The sequence below is a fragment of the Tachypleus tridentatus genome, chromosome 2, assembly GCF_004210375.1.
Source record: "Tachypleus tridentatus isolate NWPU-2018 chromosome 2, ASM421037v1, whole genome shotgun sequence".
Taxonomy (NCBI): domain Eukaryota; kingdom Metazoa; phylum Arthropoda; class Merostomata; order Xiphosura; family Limulidae; genus Tachypleus; species Tachypleus tridentatus.
Genome location: NC_134826.1, coordinates 125792724 through 125817001, shown reverse-complemented (window position 1 = coordinate 125817001; position 24278 = coordinate 125792724). Strand labels below are relative to the sequence as shown.

The window sequence follows — 24278 nt, the reverse complement described above, 5'->3', positions numbered from 1 at the left end:
CCTTATTTGCATTACACCAAAAACTTTTCATCTCTATTGATAGTATTAAATTATATTAAGTGAGAAGTTCTGTTAGGATGAGTATATTAAAGTCCCCCCACTAGTACAGGGGTAAGTCTATGGATTTGCAACGCCAAAAATCACAGGTTCGATACCCCTCTGTGGACTCAGCAGATAGCCCGATGTGGCTTTGCTATATAAAACACACACACACACACACACACACACACAAGTGTATTAAACTCCACCTAACGTCTAGCTCTTAGACTTCGGATCTTCTTTGAAGTAAGTGATAAAACAAAAACAAATTTAATGATTATTAAATCTTCAAATGTGACAATGCACATCAAACGTGAATACGACTGACAAACAAACTGCCCTGTATCATTTTGTCAATAGATATACAGATTTTCGTGAGTCTTGAGATTAAATAGAGTTTCAGAGAAATTCTAATACATAGTTCAACCAGCTCATCGTCTTCAGTCTAGCTATACACAAAACCTGAATTTTCTATCCCTGTTAGATTTATTCAGTTCTAAAAATGTTTTACTTGTTTGAAAATATATAATTTAAAACAAATAATTTAGAATCTTTGTATAGTTAATGATCTTACAACTGTACTACAATTATACTACATTCTTATAATACAAAGTAAACTTTATAAAAACTAGAATGTTGCTCAAGGCATAGTCACCAGGATACACGCTGTAATGTGAGACATAAGATGTGTCTCGGTTTTGGGAGGTGGCTACGGAAGTAGGGGTAGGGGGACACACCATTTGGCAGACCTAACCGGTTCACAAAGTCGTATACGTAGAATAATAAGAAAAAAAAATACAGCGCCCCCATCTATATTATCCTTCACTACCTACAAACAGAAGAAATAAATCTATGTTAAGCGTGAATGTCTTTCTCTCTCTGTGGGTCTGTTCCTTCTGCGCGGCTACAACTTTAAGCTCTAAACTCTAAAGTCGAAAATCAGACGGAATTTTGTGCAGGAAGCAACTAGTATTCTGTGTTCGCAGCCTCAGAGGGCATTTTGAGGCAGCAATTTGAGGCAAAAGTGACAAATATTATAATTTTTGGCAAACAGGAAGGCCAGTTGGTCTCAAATTGAAAGGGTCGAATTTCTTTGTTAATGTCTGACTAAGAGGGCTATTATTTACGGTTTTTTCTCTCTGTGAGTACTTCTAATCATTATACGCATGATCAGTTATGTGTTAAAACGACTTTAAAACTTCATGGAGCCTTCGTTTGCTTTATTCTCTCTTTCTTTCTTCTACACATACATACCTACTATCTAACTATCTTTAACTGAAAAACACTGGTGCTTTCTCTCGAACATGCTCGTACACTACCTCAACTAAATAGGCTTTGCTTCAGCCATATCTTCTGCTTCTTTTGCGTAATCGTAAGAATTAGCTATACGATGACTTTACGAACATAGTTGGTACTGGAAAATTTTCAGTTACCTTGCACTGCAACGAGGAGAGAATAAATAAATTCATCACAATATGGAACGACAGTAAAGTCAGAATAAGTTGTAAATGACACTTGACCACACAAACAGGAAAGAGGACACCAGGAGATAATGAATTTTGTTTCGGAAACTTGAAATTGTCATTAACACATATACAAGAAGAAGGAGCAGCGTGCCCTGTTCTACTTTAATTAAAATAGCTTCATCAGTTTATTAGGCCCGGCATGGCCAGGTGCTTAAGGCGCTCGACTCATCATCCGAGGGTCGCGGGTTCGAATCCCCATCACAACAAACATTCTCGCCCTTTCAGCCGTGAGGGAGCTATAATGTGACGGTCAATCTCACTATTCGTTGGTGAAAGAGTAGCCAAAGAGTTGGCGACGGGTGGTGATGGCTAGCTGCCTTCCTTCTAGTCTTACACTGTTAAATTAGGGACGTTTAGACCAGATAGTCCTCGTGTGGCTTTGCGCAAAATTCAAAATCAAACAAATTACTATTAGTTTTTCGGACATTGTTATTTTTATTGTTTCTAATCTAAATGTTTAATTAAGTAAAGATAAATAATTTCTTCCCCCATGTTAGTACAATCGTGCTTGGCCTCAGCGAAGAAAGCTACGTTTATACATTCATAATCACCAACTTTCTTGTATCAAATACCGTCTCAAATTAAGTGAAACTATTTTTGAGGTTGCTCTTAACGTTTATTTTACGTAAAATTATTGTTAAATCGTAAGTTGGATCAAGTAACGAGTTATTAAACTTACGTGATATAAATATATATATTAACGTACCAGTTCATTGTACACATTCCTTTCTTTACTTTTAATGGAGTTCCCTTTGTTAAAAAGTTATGATTCGAGCACCGCTTTTACCGGAATTAAGCTTTTTGATAATTGTTTCGTTGTTTCAAATTAAAAAGAGCTTCCTACCCAAACATTTGTACCAGCAAAATGTTTTATGTGCATTTTAAGCCTATCTATCTTTTACTTTAAAAGTTCACCATGTGCAAACATCAGAGAATGGTCTCGCACGATTATAATTCATGATAAGTGAGCCCCTTAGCCCCATGTTTCTATGGTGAACTACTATTTTAAAGCTGTATTTGCTTATTTACTTTTATTTAGCAAGAAAAAACGTGTTGTGAAGTATTTGCATTACACAATCAGTTTTGTATATTGCAATATTTTTTTAATACAAGAAAGAGGGAATCAGATTCTAGTGGTGCAGGAATCAAGTATTATAAATTACGTTATCCAGATAGAACTGTTAGAACACTTCAAGTGCGTGTATAATTTTGTAAAAAAACATTCGTCTCCACTAAATATCATTAAAACAATAAACAAAGGTGGCTCTGTATATCAACATTTCCAAGATTTATTCTAAATTATTCCAAAAAAGAAGCTTATTTTTAAAAAAAATCAAAACATATTTATATTATTACCTCTCTCACAACACAAGTTAGATTATTACATCGACAAAATATACCTATTTCTTTTCGTCGTTAACGTACTTAAAGGAAATCAAAATTTTGGTTTCAAATTTATGAGAAATAAAATATAACCAGGCTGTACGTACCGTAAAATAACAAATAACCTCTTGGTCTCATTTTGACTATGTCCTGCATCAGACTCTCGTGAAAAGATATAGGTTCTGATAAATTAAACATTTACATGCTCACATATGTGTATATAGAGTTAACTAGGTAAACTGAAAACCGAAAATCTTCTTGGCTGTTAGGTTTACCACTAACTTTTTCTCATTTCGCTGTTGCTCTGCATGGGAATTCCAAATATAGTGACGTGCACATGCAACGGTCCAGAGCTTAGTGTTTGTGAAATACCGTGCATTTCCTGTTAGTCGAAGCCGTCAACCGTGTATTCTGTTAGCATAAATTGTATGTTGTTAGTGACAGAAGTCAATGTAAACAATATGCCTTTGTTTGGCCAGTACGCTGCTTGACAAATAGTTGGGAGTAGTTAAGAATAAGTTCTTCCAACCAGACAGTTAAAAACAAACAAACAAAAACCAACTAAAGTCTTGGTATCTACTTTAGCGCCATCTTTTGGCAAATGAAAAACATTTTTCTTTTTTTAATAACCACTACACTATGCGTATTCCTTTTATGAATTCTGTAAAACTCATCCAATTCATGGTGTTAAGATATAGGTTCTATCCTTTAAGTTGCAGTAAGCATAAGAGAAAGACAAGTTACTATTATGACGTTCATCGAGAGATTATACCTAATCATGCCGACTGATTCTGAAGTCACACCCTTGTGCAAATTAATTGAAACAAATGGTCATTTTACAATATTTTCAGTATGGCGGCCGGTGTAGGCTCGCTGGACCCGCTGATTTCCTTTAATAGTCATTTTTTCACACAGACGGCGTCATTAGCTGTGTTTTGGAGTACAGTCGATCTATTTTTGGGATATATGACGAAATTTTGAGGAATATTACGTCATTCGAAATTGCGTTAGAAGGGCAAGGAGACCAGTCAAAAAACAACTTCTTACCAACTCAATGAAGAAAAAACGGTATCAATGGGGTCTGAAATACAAGAACTGGACGCAAGAACAATGGAGGAAGGTGTTATTGAGTGATGAGATTCATTTCTTCGTACAGGGTCAAATAAGTCTACATGTTTACAGATCTCCAGGTGAGAAACTTCGAGAATCTCACATCAATCAGTTCGTAAAACATCCCTTGAAGAAGATGTTTTGGGGCTTTTTCAGCTACTATGGCGTCGAAGGCTTACATATCGTAGAAGGTGTGATGCGAGGACCACAGTACATCGAAGTTTTGCAGAGAAGAGTCGTTCCAGATTTGAAAAAGAGATTTCCAGATGGAACTGGCATTTTTCAGCAAGATCTGGCTCCGTTCCACACATCGAAACTTGTGAAGAATTTTATGATTTCAACGCGAATAAAGGTGCTGGACTGGCCTGGAAACTTTCCGGACTTAAATCCTATTGAAAATCTTTTGGCGATTTGTAAAGAAAGACTTCGGGGAAAAGACTGTACTACGAAAGATAAGCTAATTGAGGTCATAATTGAGGTGTGGTTCCGCGATCCAAAAATTATTAAAGATTGCAGTCAACTCGCGGACTCGATGCCAAAGCGGATTAATGATCTTCTGAAAAATAAAGGCGGTCATTTCATGTATTAATTTGTGAGTAATTTTTGTTTTGAATTAAGCAAAAAGCTACACAATGGGCTAGTTGTGCTCTGCCCACCACGAGTAAATTTATAACGTCCCCACGGCTGAAAGGGCGAGCATGTTTGGCGCGACGCGGATGCGAAACCGTCACCTTCAGATTACGAGTCGCATACCTTAACCCGCTTGGCCATGCCGGGCCATTAATTTATGAGTTATTTTTGGATTCTCAGAAATAAAACGCAAAAAATTAAAAAAATCGTAATTTTCCGTTTTGTTTCAATTAATTTGCACAAGGGTGTATACTGTCGAATAACCATACTTTCCGATGTTACAGGGAATTTGGGAAAGAAGATCCTAAATTTTTCAAGTATGAATTGACTAATGATTTTTTTTCGAGTCTGGTTCCAAAATGAATGTAAATTGTGAGAGAAAGATTCTTTATCAACCGAATAAAAACAAAACAAAACAGTAAAGATTGAAAGTACCATATCTATATATTGCACTGTCAGTTAGTCTAGTAAAGCATGATCTGTATATTGCACTGTCAGTCTAGTAAAGCATGAACAACATACAAGAATATTGACTGTAAAGAAAATATTTTATTTAAAAGTAGAGCATGGTGGTATAACACATAGGTGTTATTTTGTTGAATTTCAAATAAAACTACAATAGGATTGTCTATGCACTAGCTGTACCTAATTTTGAAGTTATAGACGAAACAGACTGCGGCTAATCAAAGCCAATTACCCTTGTCAGATCAAACAGTGCATTTAGACTGTCACTAATATAACACACCCAGTAGCCTAAAGTGGAGAGGGTGATTTTATTTTTGATTGCAACGAGACGCGAACCAAAAATCCACAGTTGAACGCATTAACCACAGAGCCTCGCTTGAACACGTCAAGTAGGAGGCAGTCAAATTACTATTATATACCTTCTTCTAAATTTTGCAGATTCGGAACCTAAAACAGAAAATTTGCAGTGAAGGTCAAACACCCGCAGTAATTGCTATTTTCATAATACATATCCTTATTTCACAATTAACACCTGTTACATATCATTATAGTGCTATACGAATCGATTTAAGGATTTACACGTTAACGATTGTTAGTAAATCGCTTTTTATCACCTAAAACTACTAAACGTGCTAGATTATTAACGAAGAAACATTTTGTTTTAGCTTCGTCAACAACTAACGAATACTATATTAGAAAGTTCAAGTTCGCCATATTGATCAATCAAAAGGTTTTATAATGTTTTTTTTTTTTTTTCAGGCGAAATATTTGTTAGAAATATTTAAATAGGCCACTATTTGAGTAATTATGTGTTGTGGTATTATAGGTGATATACTAGTTACACTAAACAAATATACGTCGTGGTATCATAGTAGGTATGCCAGTTATAACGAGCAGCTATGTGCTTTGGTATCACATTTGTCATACAAACAAGTATTAGGAAAAGTATTATCGCTAAATAAAACAGCTATGTGGAACTGGATATTGAACTTGTGAAAAAAGGAACCAAACATGATAGGAATAGAAGTGGACATAGGACATATCATTTGACCCAGTAATTATAACATAGCAGACAGACAAAGTCATCTCGACTTGATCTGGAGAATACAATACCTACATTTCTGGCTTCCTCACTTTATCTATTGAAAGTTAGGTGTTTGGTTGGAATCTCAACTTTCATCATTATATCTTTCCTTCAGTTAACTTTAGAATACCACTCTTGTGACTATTTTACAATATAGTAACATTTTACGACTGGAAATTTTGACTATTTGTTTTGCCACTGATGAAGTCAGTAATGTAATATTTTTTTCCTGTGTTAAATCGACACTGCTTACTCTGTGTGGTAAGTGATCGTTAGCCGGATCAAGCGATATTTCCAGTTCCATCCTTATCTTACTTGGTTCCTTTTCTCAAGTTCAGAGTCCAATGGCTATGTTATTTATTGAAAAACGGTATTCCTAATACTTGTTTGTTAATTTTTTATAAGGTGGCGTATGTCGGTTACTAGGTTATAGAGTGTATTCTAAAGCTTTATAAATTGCGTATAGAATAATAATAATAATAAAACAGATAGTCGCACATCATGAAGATTGTTTCACTCTATTAAATGATGATAAAATTATAATTACTGCTAAAATTAGGTAGACGCTAGGCCTGTTGAAGAAAGGTGAAGATGAACGAAAATAATAAATCTTGGTTTTTAGCTATACGCCGGTTTTTCGATTTTGGGAAGTTCTAGATAGCTGAAAAGCGGCATATACACCAGAAACAAAGGTCATGTAGTTCTTCATATATAGCTTCTAATGGCCTGTAGAGAGGAAAATCTAAATGACTTTTAATAAGTTTAAAACAGACATCCGTATCATCCAGACATAAAGAGTGCTAGTACACTAGTTCAATTGCAGCAAACTTTTATGTGTTGTGATATTATTAGTATATTATACTGATTACAACAAACTTCTATGTGTTGTAATATTATTAGTATATTATACTGGTTACAACAAACTTCTATGTGTTGTAATATTATTAGTATATTATACTGGTTACAACAAACTTCTATGTGTTGTAATATTATTAGTATATTATACTGGTTACAACAAACTTCTATGTGTTGTAATATTATTAGTATATTATACTGGTTACAACAAACTTCTATGTGTTGTAATATTATTAGTAGATACACTAGTTACAACAAGCTTCTATGTGTTGTGGTATGGTTGATGCCTCCTAGTGGCCAAGCGGTATGTATACGGACTTCTACTGCTAGTAACCAGGTTCTGACATCCGTGGTGAGTAAAGCACAGAGAGTCTATTTTTTAGTTTTGTGCTTAACTGCAAACAATTATTAAGTTAACGTTAGAGCACTATTGTAGTTTTGACAATCATATTCAAGTGAAGAACCGTGACGAACGCTGGCCTTCTGCTGACGTCATTGTACGAAGTGTATAGACACGACTTTGAAACAGGTGGACAATGTTCAAGCTTTTTGGTTGCGAAGAATATGCAGCAGTGAATCTAGTTATTAAGCGTCTCAAACATGCAGGATTCAATATGGTTATTAAGGAAGTTAGAGGTATCGTGTTATTTAAGTAACTTATCACTGTAATGCCATTATATTTTTCAATAACGAGGCGTTATAATGCGTTAGATTTTCAATGTGAGTTATAATAACATTTCCACAAAAAACAAAACGACTTCGTCTCGTTACCTGATCTGTGCTGTTAATATTCTTTTATTTTTTATATCCAACAGTATTCTAACCAAACTATGTGTCAAATATGAGTTTTCCTTGAGTAACTTTCATGATAAATTTTAGAAAGCAGCTCAAAAGTGACTTTTATTTAAGATTTATCGACACAGACGCGTTATTAGTTTCGTTTTTAAATCTTGCAAACTGTGCGCATGCGCATTGTGCAGCTAAAGTAACTGGTTACATACAGAGCGTATATGTGTTTGTTTGCGTTTTCTTATACCAAAGCCACACCAGGCTATTTGCTTTGTCCTCCGAGCGGAATCGAACCCCTGATTTTAGCATTTAAAATCCGTAGACTTACTGCTGTCCCAACGGGAGACAAGTGTATATGATGCATAACAAAAATTGTTTTGTTTGTTTGTTGTTAGCACGAAGCTACACAATGGACTATCTGTGCTGTACCCACCAATGGTTTTCCCTTCTTCACAGATTATATGCAAAATAATAGTAATAAAAAGTCACGCGTTTATAATATTTACTTAATGTTTCCGTTACTTCGTTAACAATAGTATATAATTCGCTATTAAAAGAAATTCTCAACTAACCTACGAAAAGATGTTAAAATATCGTTTACATGGTATTACATGATGTGCTTTGAATAAAAAAAGCACATTTCGATGAAAATCAACACAGAAAATAGCCTTTCCAATTTACAAACGACAAGGAGATGAAAAGTGGCTGAGCGAGAGTTGATATAGCAGTTAGCGTTCTTGGCAGACATTGCACGCAGTAAGAGACAGTTTAAAACATTGGAATAATTACAGTGTAAGCTTATTCAATGAAACGTACAGATAACAAACAATGCACTTACAATGTATTTAATATATATCTAGTTATTGCGCCATACTAAGTTCGCTTTTTTCAAATCTTTATAAGATCTGTGACGTTTTAAATTTTAAAATTGCAAGTCTATTATTTAAAGTGGAACAATCAATGTATTATTATCTTATTTTTGTCCGAGGACTAACAATGAGTCATGCTAATTTTGGCGACATCTATACGCTTGTTTAGGAAGTAGATCCATTAAAGATAATCACGTGGAGAGCGTATTTTACTGTTAAAATTTTATGACACAAAGAAAGTAGTATAATTGTGTGCCTCACAACAGTTATATATACATATATACAAAGATAACTATAGCAGTATCATTGATATATATAAATATAGATATAAACATATTCCAAATAATCACATAAATGTGCATAATTGTTAAGATTATATAGTCATGTATATATCAACTTTGCTTACGTCACACATATGTCCACCCGGTAATATGAACACATGCTACACGTCATTATAAGATCAAGTGAAGCCATGGACAGTCAAATAACTCATTAAGTTGTTAAGAATAACATCTTAATGCAACGTAAAATATTTATTAATACAGAGAAATGGCCATACGAGCGCGTGAAATATATATAAATTATATCTATACAAAGTAATATTACCATAAAGACACGAAGGGAAATAAATCTTACCTTAATAATAAGATGCCCACTAACTGAGTTTAGAGAAGTGTTGTAATCTTACTCTTGGATGGTTGTATTTTATCCACAACTTTATTCCTACCTGTGATTTTATCTCACTGCTTTTTACTTTGTGGTGGAACACGAAATGACTAATATTATTTTACCTACTCAGAGGCGAACGCAGTGTCTTTGGTGCTTGCGTTGTCATGACAACTGACGTCATATTTACGGCAGTGCTTCAGCAGACAGAAAAATCAATACAGTCTGCTATTTTGCGTTGGGTGGGGTTTCATTATACAAAATGAGCCAAAATATTAGGATACTGACAATTAGCCAGACGTGTATGTTGGATTAAATACCTGTTTTTATCATTTTAAATCACCACTTCAAGGTTCTCATAAACTGTTTTAATAACAAACAATTCAACTTAGATTCCAGTTACAGTTGTGTAAGTATGTGTTATCTTATAGCAAAGCCACGTCAGGTATATCCATAGACATACCGCTGTACTAGCAGGGGGGCAGTTGGGTAAAACAGCAGCCGTTAACTTCAAACACATATGACCCCCTTGGTGGCCCAGCGACAGCACTGAGAGGTTAAAAGTGCTAAAATGGGTTTCAATACTCGTGTTGGTTATAACACAGATAACCCATTGTATAGCTTTGCACTCAACAACAAAGAAACAGACAAACGCACTACCATGTTGCGGTATCTAAAATTTCATCTTTCATATTACAGAAATAAAAACAATACTAAATAAGTAATAACACGGAGAATTTCGTTTGTTTGTTTTGAAATTCGCACAAAGCTACTCGAGGGCTATCTGTGCTAGCCGTCCCTAATTTAGTAGTGTAAGACTAGAGGGAAGGCAGCTAGTCATCACCACCCACCGCCAACTCTTGGGCTACTCTTTTACCAACGAAAAGTGGGATTGACCGTAATATTATAACGCCCCCCACGGCTGGAAGGGCGAGCATGTTTGGCGCGACGCGGATGCGAGCCCGCGACCCTCAGACTCCGAGCGCATGCCTTATCGCGCTCGGCCATGCCAGGCCTAATAACACGGAGAAGAGGGACAATAATATTCAAATTAAACTTGATGCACTAGTGGCGTCGATTCTTATCTTAACGTAACCCGGAGAAAATGTTTACAGAAAACGGCCAAAATGAAGGTTTCTATTTGAACACAACTGTGAAAATAACTGAAAACCTAAATGGAATATAAAACTATGAAGTTTGTAAGACTATTTTAATATGTAGCAGGTGATTTCTCTTTCAAACCATAAAGAAGAAACTGTATTTTTATACATAGCCAGTGATAATTGTTGGATAAAACCGACAGTTATTATTAGTTTACAAACCAGAAGCGCAATGCGTTGTTCTAATTATACACTTGCAGTCCACTTTGGTAGAACCTATGTAACCTTTCAGACTTGGGCCCGACCTGAGCTAAAGATACAAATTGGATAGAACACATGATGTGTCTGATTGTCGCATCAGTGATATAAGTAACTCAGTAAGTATGAGATGAGATGAGATATTGTAGGTTCTAAAAAGAGGCACGTGTCTATTAGATGCTACAATAAGCAAGACAGTTTCGTTGGTCATTCGAGGTTCTCAGCAATGAGAAAAAGGTGAACGAAATGCGTGCTGTGAGGTGGGATTATGGCTGTGGACATAGTGACAGTTAACACTCCTACGAAAAGTGGGGCCTAATAGGCCCCAGAGCAACTTGAAAGGTTATTAATATTAGGCTAATAATTTTGTATTTAAATGAAATTGCCATTTAAATCCATTAATGAATGGATTAACGAGATTCCCACTGTCCCTATCTAGTATCTAGCGAAACCACAGCCAGGGGAACGGGCTTGGAGAAATCAGGACTAGAAACGTCTTTTCGTAGGAGTGTTAAAGAAGTCCAGATAATAGACTAACTGACAGATATTCAGTGCAGGATAATCCATACCCATCAATAACAATGTCTTGCAAAGAACGTTACAAAAATGAATTATGGGAGGATAAATTGCTTAAACCGCTGTACTTGGTTACCAACAATAAAACTACTTTAAGTGGTATAATGAGTGTAGAATTTGGACTAATAAGGAGTGTTGACAAGTAGTGTGGTACAATGAATAATGGTTTACTCGCTTCCTTTTTGTTTCACACAGATTAGAGAAGAGGATTTTGGAAAAAAGCCACAAAAATAATTTTACCTTCTTGTGTGGTCCCAATTATCTATACCTCAGTGGTAGATGAATAGAGAGTCATGGTTATGGCTTGCAACATGTTTTTATGAAATATCTAAAGACCATTCAGAAAGCAGAATGAGTGCCAAAACTTGCCTTTGCATAATTCCCGATTAAATGCATTCTGATATACTAAGGTGCTATTATATCGGTAAATACAATACACGCGTAAATAGACTTGCAGTACAATATATTTAAGTTGCATCGATTTGCTAAGGCGCCATATTAATAGTAAACGCATTAGCTTTTTGAACGTAATATTCGGTTTGTTATGGTTCTGATGCTTTATATCCCAAAAAACCCGTTCTAACCGACCAATCGTAAACTGCAGTACTGAACATCATTAGATTACTCTTTGGAAGAGAATAAGTCGCGAGTTTTTTCCAAATATCTTTTTATTAGTAATATGTTGGTGATTTTCTTGTCCCAAACCTCGTATGTCTGATGAATTAGTACCCTAAAACATTTGGTGATTATTCAAATGAGATCTGTTTTTCACGATTTTTTATTTCGATATTTTTGGAAAGGTTTGTTTTTTTTGTTTTGTTTTTGAATTTCACGCAAAGCTACTCGAGGGTTATCTGCGCTGGCAATCCCTAATTTAGTAGTGTAAAACTAGAGGGAAGGCAGCTAGTCATCGCTACCCACCGCCAACTCTTGGACAACTCTTTTACCAACGAATAGTGGGATTGATCATAACATTATAACGCCACCACGGCTGAGAGGATGAGCATTTTGGTGCGAACGGGATTCGAACCCGCGACCCTCGGATTACGAGTCGAACGTCTTAACACACTTGGCCATGCCGGGCCAACACTTGGGCTACTATTTTACCAACGAATAGTGGGATTAACCGTCGCATAATAACGCACTCACAGTTGAAAAGGTGAGCGTGTTTGGTGCGACGAGGATAGAAACCCGCAACCCTCGGATTAAGAGTCAATAGCCTTAACCACGTGGCCATGTCGGGCCTTTTTTGGAAAGGACATTCGTCCATAACTTGTACTAGTAGTAGGGGTGTTGAAAGGACAAGTATGTTTCGTGAACAAGACACGACTTCCTCTTTAAAATTACTCCTTTTTGCATAGAAAGGACTTCCGTATTTTTTTAAATCGCTATATCTGTACGTTAACGATGTTGCGATCCTCAGGGTCTGAAGTTTGAATATTTCAGTTTTTTGTAAGAGGTTAATAATGCGTAGGGAGAGTCAGGTGCAGGAGTTCAAGGGGAAGAAGGGTATTCAAACGTATTGCATTGTTAGAGACAAGTCGTGCGGCTATAATAGCTCTGAAATTATGCAAGATGTTAAGCCTACGTCATTGTTACTTTTACTATGAAAATAATGACTTTCCAATTTCAGGAAAACGTGCCATGCAAACTCTTAATTGCTCTGTTTGAGTCTCTCCATCCGTTCCTGAAACAATCTTTCTATCAGGTGTTTAGTGAGCACAGCTACGTGTTTAAACTAACAAATTAGCTACCAACATTATAAAATAACGAAATTAGTTTCAACTCCTCCCGCAGTTGCGGAGGGAGGTAGGGTGGGCGAAGGGCCTGATAAACTTAATTGTCAACAAGGAGAATATAAGTATGAGGCGGAATTGCTGTTAAAGGCAAGGGGGCATTTCTGTAAAACGCGCAACAAAAAATTATAACAAAATCTTATTTCACTTGACGAAAGGTGAACTTTTTGTCACACACGATAAAACAAATCAAGTTGTATTTAACTTCGCACAACCATATAGAACATCCTTTGTGTGAAGGCCGGCATGGCCAGGTACGTAAGGCGTTCGACTCGTAATCTGAGAGTCGCGGGGTCGAATCGCTGTCGCACCAAACATGATTACGCTTTCAGCCGTGGGGGCGTTATAATGTGACGGTCAATCTTATTATTCGTTGGTAAAAGAGTAGCCCCAGATTCAGTGGTGGGTGGTGATGACTAGCTGCCTTCCCTCTAGTCTTACACTGCTAAAATATTATGGACGGCTAGCGCAGATAGTCGTCGTGTAGCTTTGAGCGAACTTCAAAAAGCAAACAAACATTTGTGTTAATAATATGAGTTGGTTCAATATGATCATTTCTAATGTGTCAGTCATTACTATTTTATCAAATGTCTCTGCAAGGAGGCTATTTGCATGTAGAAAAATTTTAATTTTCCCCTTTTTAAGTGCATGATAGTGAATGGGTTCATTGTACTGTTTGGCCTTTATACTAAACCACACCCACAGTGAAGAATGGTGCTGTGTAAACTATGAAAGAGATATCATTGTCGAGATATTAACAACAGTCTTTTTCGTGCACCGGCATAGGCATCTGTATGTGTCACCTGGCCCGTAACTAAAGCCCACACAATGGTCAGCTAGAAGTTGTTATTCACAGGGGCGTAGATCCTGGGGAGATGGGGGGATACATCCCCAATTCATTTTAGGAGGAGGATATGGTGTATACAATCATTACCCATACAGTTTGGTCTGTTGAATTGTCTTATTGCATCACAGGCCTACGAATTGTATGTTTGTTCTTGTGATTCTCGTGTTCTTACAATCGATTTACATAATTAGACCTAGATGTAGGATTTTTCAGTAGCCGAAATGTACATCTTTGATATAGGCGTTCTTATAAGCTTTTCGATCTAAGCGATAGTTTGTAAGTATCAGTCAGAAGGCCTAAGTATACATGCAAGGCTTGCAAGCACTATAACAGAATCTATGTACGTCTTGTACGTAGTGTAAGATTAAGTAAAATTTTCATCACAACAGATTGAAGAGAGCGTGAAAGTCGAAAATATTAATCCCAAGCGAAAACTCCTGTTATTTAGATCTGGCAAACGATTTGCAGCTTGTAGCTGCGTCACTCTTATGTGTATATTGTGCGGTTTTCCTATGCTATTTGTTCTTATGCATGTCTAACCGGTTTTATTGTCGAACGCCTTATTCTCCTTAGCCGGCGAAGGTGCTGACCATAGTGTATATTTAGTGTACAGTTAACGACAGGTTCGGGCCGCTCGGATCCAGACGCGCCTTACATCGCCCCCCTCCGCTACCTTTTTGTTTGAGCTTCGATTTTACAACAGGGCTCATATCATCCAGACGGACATCTAATACCACGACAGAAAGCAAAATCTCAAAATATCAACTTCTAGGGCAAGTGGTTTGATAAGTTCCCATGGCTGCACTTCGATAATCAGACTCAAAAAGTCATATGCTTTCATTGTGCCAAGGCGTAAAATAGAGGTCTTTTTACAGGGAAATTGGAGAGGTCAATCGGAGTGTTACTTCATATCCACCGGTTTTTGCAACTGGGAAAAAGGCAAAACAGAAATTCAACGAACAACAATCCTCCTCTCGCCACAGATTTGCTATATCTCCAGAAGTTTTACTTGATGTAACTCCAGTGATTGTCTAGCTACATGATGGAAAAATGAAACAGCAGGAAGAATGCAAAAGAAGTCTAGCGAAAAAATTCAGAAGTTTACGTTTCTTACTGCGTCAAGGTTTAGCATTACGTAGACATACTGATACGGAAGGGAACTTCTTGCAGTTAATGAAGCTCCTGGAAGAGGAAGAACCTACTTGTTAAAGAAAAGCACATTCACATCACCCCAGGCTCGGAATGAAATAATGGAGACGTTCAGCCATCAAATGCTGAGGAACATAGCACACGAAGTGCAGCAAAGTAAAATCTTTGCATTAATGGTTAATGGCACTCAAGATGTTACAGGTGCCGAATGGGAAGCAATATGCGTACGATACGTAGATGAGAACCTTCCTTGACGTCCACGAGAAATTTCTTGGTTTGTAGAGTGTTTCCAATACATCTGGTGAAACAATATCCTCGACCATACTTGATGTACTGACTGGACTCAATTTACAACAGTCACAATTAAGAGAACAAACGTATGATGGAGCCGCTAACATGAGTGGTGCGTACAGTGGATGCCAGGCAAAAGTAAAAGAGAAGCAACCATCAGCTTTGTTTGTTCACTGCGGAGCACACAAGGCTAATTTAATAATGCAACATGCAGTTGAAGGTTGTGAATGTGTTCGAAATTTTATCCAGTGGGTACATGAACTTGGTGTCTTGCTTCAGAGGTCAGGTAAATACAAGACAATCTCTGAAAATATTGTATCGTCAGACAACCACAATGGTCCAGTTAAATACATCCGCCCACTGTGTTCAACACGCTGGTTGTGCCGCCTTTCTGCAATTACATGTGCTAATGATCACTACAGTGACATTGTTGATTCTTTGTCTGAATTAGCAAATGAAAAATCAGATGTATCAGGGAAAGCACGAGGTCTGCTGGACAGATTTGGCAAAAGAAAGACAGTTTTAGGATTGTTGATGTCTCAGCATTCATTAGCTGTATTAGAGGAACTAAACCGTGCATTCCAAGCACAATCAGCGACAGTATCTGACATGATTGAAACCTCTGCAATGACAGTTGAGCAATTGCGGGTATTGCGAACAGAGGAAAATTACAACAAGATATTTCATGAAGCTGAGAAAAAGGTAACTTCCCTTGATCTGGTGCCTATTGAAATACCACGCATTCGCAGAATCCCCAGAAGGATAACAGGTAATGGCTCAGCACACCATTCTGCAACAGCTAGAGATTACTGCAGAAGCCAATATATTGAATTTGTAGACGCAGTCATAGAACATCTGACCACTACATTCAATGCAGACAACAATGACATGAGGCAATACCTGGCACTTGAGAACATGATCAAATCTGGCAAGATTGACAACTCGGTTATAAACTTCTATAGAGAAATCTCTGCACAACGGCTCGAGTTTCAGTTTCTCATGTTCAAAGTAACTTCAAAAGCAGTATCTCTGAAAGGTGCGAAGGATGCTTCCTGTAAAATACATGAAACAAGCCAGCAGATGTTAAACGAAGTGTTTCTTCTCAAGAAAATTTTGCTTGTATGTCCAGTATCCAGCTACAAATGTGAACGCAGATTTTCTCATTAAGACGGTTAAAGACGTGGTTAAGGTCAACTATGTCTCAGTATCGCCTCAACCATGTGGCAGTTTGTCACACTCACAAAGATGAGGTGCCAGGATAAATATAGAAGAGATTATGAAAGAATTCATAAACAGATCATCACAAACGAGGTCTACGTTTGGGAACATGTAGACTAGAGGACCAATGAATAATTATGGGCTACATTGTATTGATGTGTAATTTTGAAGAGTTCGCAAAGACATTTTAATTATTTTTATCAAACAACCTTTTCGGTACATATAAACTTATCAAGGGTAATTACTAATTTTATTAATATTTGAAAACGTAATTCATACAATGAAAGTTATAAGTAACCTTGTCAAGTATAATGGCCATCTCTTATACTGTGCAGGAATAAATTCATGTGGCAGCTAATTTGTGAGACATTTGTCTTTATTCTGTTAACATTTTGAAAACTGTTCACAAGACCTCACTTACACAAACCTACATGGAAACCTTGAAGTATCGTGGCAACACGATTACTCTGTGACTGTATGTTTATAGGTTTCAGGTTCTCGTAATTAGAGATTACCAATTTCCAAATTGAACAGTCCACATAAGTTGTTGCAAAAATCATCCCCACTCCCATCAGGTGTAAAAACTCTACGCCCCAGGATTCTTTGTTATGTATAAAGCTTCGTAATTGTCTGTATTGGATTTCTATTGCTACGTCTAAGAATGTTAAGTATCCTTCTGGGTTGGGTCGTTTAAGTGTTAACTTGGCTAATAGGTAAAGGTTTATAGGAAATAGTGAAGCATCCTAGAGCTTCTATTGCAACTATAATCATATCCTCAGTGGCGCAATTGGTTAGCGCACGGTACTTATAAGACAGTACTTCTGGGATATGCCGGGGTTGTGAGTTCGAGCCTCACCTGGGGAATAAACATTTTGTTTTCTACCTCGTTGTCACGTAGGCAAAGCATTTCAATTGAAATTCACGATCTGATATTTTGGCCCGGCATGACCAGGTGGTTAAGACACTGACACGTAATCCGAGAGTCGCAGTTTCGAATTCCCTTCACACCAAACACGCTTGCCCTTTGAGTCATGGAGGCCTTATAAGGAGACTATCAATCCCAATATTCGTTGTTAAAAGACTAGCACATGAGTTATTGTGGACTGTGATACTAAATTAAAGACGGCTAGAGCAGATAACCGTCATGAATCTTAGCGCGAATTTCAAAACAAATCGTTTCGGAAATATGCCCTGGATATATCTCTACCATATTTCTGTTATTAAACCTGTGTTTTATCTATATGTGTCAAGAGTTTTGATTTCTCGTGTCACTGCTGCAGTGTTATCTTTTGCAACTCCTTTGTTTGGTTTGTACAAAGTGTATAAAATAACTGTTGTGTGAGACAAATATTTAATATTGTGTGGGTGGTTTCTAATGTGATGTTTGCTGGAAAATGTCTTGATCCTCGTATATACTAAACATCCTCGCCCTTTCAGTCGTGGGGTCGTTATAATGTGACGATCAGTTGCAATATTAGTTGATAATAGAGTAGCCAACAGTTGGCGGTGGGTGGTGACGAATTGCTGCTTTCCCTCTTGTGTGTGTGTTTTCTTTAGCAAAGAAACATTGGTCTCTCATCTGAGTCTACCGAAGGGTATCGAACCCATGATTTTAACGTTGTAAATCCGTAAACTTACCGGTGTATTAGCGGAGGACTTTCCCTTTAGTCATACACTACGAAATGATGGACGGCTAGCGCGAATAACCCTCGGGTAGCTCTGCGCGAAATTCAAAAACAAACAAACAAACAAACATATTTTAAATATTTTTTATCTTAACTGACGTTTTTCCTTTGCAGTTTCGTTAGTGTTAATATACACAACCGTTTATTATTAGAATCTTCGTTAAATTATTAACACTCTAATATTATAGTACAGTTATAACACTAACCATACAGCTGTACTAACATATTACGTATATGACTATTTTATAAGATATAAACATAAAAAGATTTACAATATATTTTATGATTAGTTAAAAACACATAAACAGAAAATACAAGTTCTTAAGGAACAGAAGTAAGTTGAAAGGATATAAAGTATCCTTAAGGGTTAAAAACGAATTGTGAGACTGTGTGATATTCCACAGTATGCAAGTGTTAATCTGAACGTAACGGTGTCAAGTGTATCGGTGTAATGTATTGTTTTTGAATGGTGGTTTAGTTACATATGCCATCAAGTGTCTCTATTCATCTACGGATTATATTGTTTAATAATTATAGTTTCCATGTTTTTTTTTTTTAAATCCTTCGTATTTTGTAAGGTAGAAATTTAAAATGGGTTTTCTTTATTTTTTTGTTTTCCCTGTCTATACAACAAGTGTTTCTGTTGAAGTGGTTTTGTGTTGGTCATACGTGTGTAACATACTGATGTGTTGTGAGACACGTGTGTCTAAAGTACTTCCAGCTTCTCTTATATATGCGTCTCCACATATATTACAAAGATTTGATAAACGAAGATTTTCGCGTGACACGTTTGTTCCACGGCGTTTTCTCTGGCGTTTCATGTTTTATCTGTTTCTTACGTTATGTTGGTTGTCAGTTGATACTGTTTAATGACTTTACGAATCTCGGTTGTGATTACGTTGTTATTTAAAAGAATTTTCATTGCGGATAGTTGCGTATGTTTGTTGCTGTTGTTGCAGAGTTATTGTTTTCTGTGGTTTCGAAACGCTAGCACTGTAATATTCGGTGTATCAGTTTCACAGTAGTAATGTATTAAAGTCATTTCGCGCTGTTTGAATGGCATTCTGAGTGGAATAATTTCGAGTTATTGTCTTTAATTCTCAAATTATTGTTTCTATTTTAACTCGTTCTGGATAGCGTAATTTACTATGAAGAAATATCTGCTTATTATATTCTTTAAGGGCGGTAGATCCTGGGGGGATACATCCCCCCTTCATTTCAGGTAAAGGATATTGTGTAAACAATCATCCCCCATACAGTTTGGTCTGTTGAATTGTTTTATTGCATTACAGGCCTACAAATTGTGTGTTTGTTCTTGTGATTCTCGTGTTCTTACCAATCGATTTATATAATTAGGCCTAGATGTAGAATTTTTCAGTAGCCGAAATGTACATCTTTGATATAGGCGATCTTGTGAGCTTTTCGATCTAAGCGATAGTTTGTAAGTATCAGTCAGAAGGCCTAAGTATACATGCAAGGCTTGCAAGCACTATCACAGAATCTACGTTCGTCTTGTACGTAGTGTAAGATTAAATAAATTTTCATCACAACAGATTGAAGAGAGCGTTAAATTCGAAAATAATACTCCCAAGCGAAAACTCCTGTTATCTAGATCTGGCAGGCGATTTGCAGCTTGTAGCTGCGTCAATCTTATGTGTATATTATGCGGTTTTCCTACGCTATTTGTTCTTATGCATGTCTAACCGGTTTGATTGTCGAACGCCTTACTCTTCTTAGCCGGCGAAGGTGCTGACCATAGTGTATATTTAGTGTACAGTTAACGAAAGGTTCGGGCCGCTCGGATCCAGACGCGCATTACATCGCCCCCCTCCGCTACCTTTTGTTTGAGCTTCGATTTTACAACAGGGCTCATATCATCCAGACGGACATCTAATACCACGATAGAAAGCAAAATCTCAAAATATCAACTTTTAGAAGAAGTGGTTTGATAAGTTCCCACGGCTGCACTTCGACAATCAGACTCAAAAAGTCATATGCTTTCATTGTGCCAAGGCGTAAAATAGAGGTCTTTTTACAGGGAAATTGGAGAGGCCAGTGGAGTATTCCTTCATATCCACCGGTTTTTGGAACTGGAAAAAAGGCAAAACAGAAATTCAACGAACACCAATCCTCCTCTCCCCACAGATTCGCTATATCTCCAGAAGGTTTACTTGATGTAACTCCAGTGATTGTCTAGCTACACGATGGAAAAATGAAGCAGCAGGAAGAATGCAAAAGAAGTCTAGCTAAAAAATTCAGAAGTTTACGTTTCTTACTGCGTCAAGGTTTAGCATTACGTGGACATACTGATACGGTGGGGAACTTCCTGCAGTTAATGAAGCTCCTGGAAGAGGAAGAACCTACTTGTTAAAGAAAAGCACATTCACATCACCCCAGGCTCGGAATGAAGTAATGGAGACGTTCAGCCATCAAATGCTGAGGAACATAGCACACGAAGTGCAGCAAAGTAAAATCTTTGCATTAATGGTTAATGACACTCAAGATGTTACAGGTGCTGAATAGAAAGCAATATGCGTACGATACGTAGATGACAACCTTCCTTGACGTCCACGAGATATTTCTTGGTTTATACAATGTTTCCAATACAACTGGTGAAAGAATATTCTGGACCATACTTGATGTACTGACTAGACTCAATTTACCAATTTCAGGATTAAGAGCACAATCTTATGATGGAGCCGCTAACTTAACGATTGGAGCATGCGTAAAAACAAGAACACTATATTATTTTGAAGTTAAACGACACTTTCTTCTTCGTCATGCCACTATGAATGTGGGTTGACAAATCAGTTTTGATTAAACACCAGATATACTCTAGCTCTAGTTAAAAGTTACTTTGACATGCAAAGAACAGTTGAGTAATGAAGAGAAAATTTTCGTTTTTATCCGAAAATAGGAAGATAGAAATAAAACACATAAAATGAATTTAAGGTACTTGAAAATGACTCAGTATTCTCTAAAAACAGTTCATCAGGAACATGTAAAAGGAATAGCAAGAAGATGGTTCAAATTCTTTGGGATGATATGTTTCATGGATGAATGACTATTCCAATGGAAATAAACAAAAACACTACAACAAACTGTTCTTATAGTATTAAATTGCTGATAAGTGTGGTCACTATAGACGAAAGGTTTCTTCTTTCATTTGTTTCACACTTTTTTATTCCATTTGCAAAGTGAACATTTAGCATGTGATTAAATAAGATCCACCTAAAACAAAACATGATTGGATTTTCTATAAAGTTTTGTAAAAATTAGGGTATGAAGGAGGCTATTATTCTTATTTTCTAATCTTATTTTTGATTACTTAGCCTAATATTTGGCATAAATGTATTGAATAATTACGAATCAGAGAACAGAATGAATACCAAACATTTAACTTTATGCTCGCTGATCGTTAAATGGAAAACTCGGGACAAACAGGATGAGAAAAAGAGTATTATCTCTTTTAAGTGATCTCAGGAAAGTCGAACCTTCTCAAGACTTGAGTAAAAACCTGACCCACACTTGTCCACTACGGTACCATTAAGTCTATTGTTATCTTCATTGAAGGGTACACGGTTCTGCTAAAAATGTCTATAATATTAACATGGCCATGACTCTTTTTAGGACTACCGAGTAAGTAAAGAGTCCATGGCTCGATGGAGACCCTGGAGAAAACATGGGAAAAAACTGATTAAGAAAAGAGGTTTCGTATACCAATCCTTTTAGATGGTTTGTTTATTTGTTTTTGAATTTCGCGCAACACTACACGAGGGATATTTGCACTAGCTGTTCCCAATTTAGCAGTGTAAGACTAGAGAGAAGGTAGCTAGTCATCATTACTGACGCCAACTTTTGGGCTACTCTTTTACCAACAAATGGTGGGTTGACTGTCGTCACATAATAAAGCCCTCGCGGCTGAAAGGGTAAGCATGTTTGATGTGACGGGAATTCGAACCTGCAACCCTCAGATTCAGTGTGTTCGAGGATAATGTTATTCCCCTTCGCGCCGCCGGCGTAAATGCTGTGAAAAGATAGGGGATTAGTGATTACAATTTGAGCGATTGTTGATGGTTGTTAACCAAGGGATTTGGCGGATGTTTGGTAGATGTAGAGGTAGAGAGAAGATCAAAGCAAGTTTCTTCGGTGGGAATGACGGCTTTGATGATGTGGAGTTGATGGGAGTAAGAATGTTTATAGTATTCGAACAAATATGTCCCAGTAGTCGCCCTTTTAACAGGACTACTTGGTGACTGGGATTCATAAATCCAATGCCATGGTTAGAATCACAGTATTTAAGAGTGCCAGGAAATTAGATGTGGGGGAGAACCTCGAGAAAACCCACTTTCAGACGACAGGCGCTGAATTGTTTATTTGTCCTGTGCCCAAAATGAAAAGGAAGCGTCTTGGATTGATTAGTAATGTCTGTTGAGTGTACTTAGATGTCTTTCGAGGCTAGGCATTCATTGTAGAGAGATATTTTGTATAACGCTTGTTTTTGTTTGTTTTGAATTTCGCGCAAACCTATACGAGTGCTATCTACGCTATTCGTTTATAATTTAGCAGTGTAAGACTAGAAGGAAGACAGCGAGTCATCTAAACCCACTGTCATATTTTGGGTTACTCACTAACCAACGAATTGTGAGATTGACTGTTACATTTTAACGAATTCACAGCTGAAAGGACGAGCATGTTTGGTTGGAAGGGTCTCTAACCGGTGGCCCGCAGATTGTGAATCGAAAACACTAACCATCTGGCCCTGCCGAGTCGCAGGACTATCGTATGGGTTTAGTTTTGTTGTTGATGCATCGTTCTTAAGTTTGTAAGTATTATTAAAGTAAAATGTGCAGGATTTTCGTATAGATTTACTCTAATTGTGATTACATTCTCCCTATCTTTATTAGTATTATTGACGTAAAATGTACAAGCTTGTAGTGTTAATCTAATAGCGGAGAAATATTTTGATTAGGGAAATTTTAATGAATGTAAATGCTTTAGAAAACCGACAAATTGCACTCAATGGAACATAAAAATAAAAAAAAAATCTCGTGACGTAAGATCTTGAAATGTAGGAATTATTATAATTTAAAGAATTTGTCCTTTATTAACCTCACCTGTTTGTCAGCCATCAGAAATTAAATCACAGGCGTGTTTACTGTGTCATATAAGACTCGAAGTAAAGTTAACGTATCTGTGAATATCAAATCAGTACAATGTGATTTGAAAAGGTAACATCCGGTTTCCAAGTGTTCTAAATTGTATATATTATCCGGAAGTGAACTGCAATAGAAGCTAGGGGACGTTACTCCCTATTATTCATCAAGTTAGCGAATAATAGAATTGACTTCCTAATTATTTAATCTGTTTTTATATATATTTATTTGAACGCTGGGACTTCTTAGTTGTCATTTTATTTGAAATGTATCATTATGTAATTGAACGAAACATGTATCAGAGACCGTTTAGAGGGGGTTTTTGTTGTATAATTATACAATGCGAAACACAGAATTAAAGAATGTATTTAGAAGATTAATTCTAACGACTGTCGTGTAACCAACCAGTGATAAAACACGAGACGATGTTGTTACTAATATAAACAGGGACGACACTGCTACCTATGGGTAGGATTCTACGCTGTGCCCACTGAACAATTAACTCTATTGAGAAGCGAACAGTAAACCTATGGACTACGTTATGGAGCTTTATTTATAAAAGATGATGCATCCATGCACACTTGGAAACACGGTAGGTGTGCTTCGTGCACTTCGTTAGTAATCCAATACAGGGATAACGAAGTACAATAAAACGTTGTGTAGTGCTTTGTACAACTATTTCGTTTGGTGTCGTAACAAGCACCCGGCGACAACCTATGGATATAACACCAAGTACATCCCGTGATAGGCAAAGCACAGACAATCTATTATGTAGCTTTGCGCTTA

General features: G+C 36.9%; 1 non-coding gene across 1 annotated transcript; it reads left to right on the top strand.

Moving 5' to 3' along the window:
* Positions 1–17423: 17423 nt before the first annotated feature.
* TRNAI-UAU (transfer RNA isoleucine (anticodon UAU)) lies at positions 17424–17515 on the top strand. Its single transcript is given in 2 exon segments — positions 17424–17461; positions 17480–17515. It is a non-coding gene; the product is annotated as a tRNA-Ile (tRNA).
* The last annotated feature ends 6763 nt before the right edge of the window (positions 17516–24278 follow it).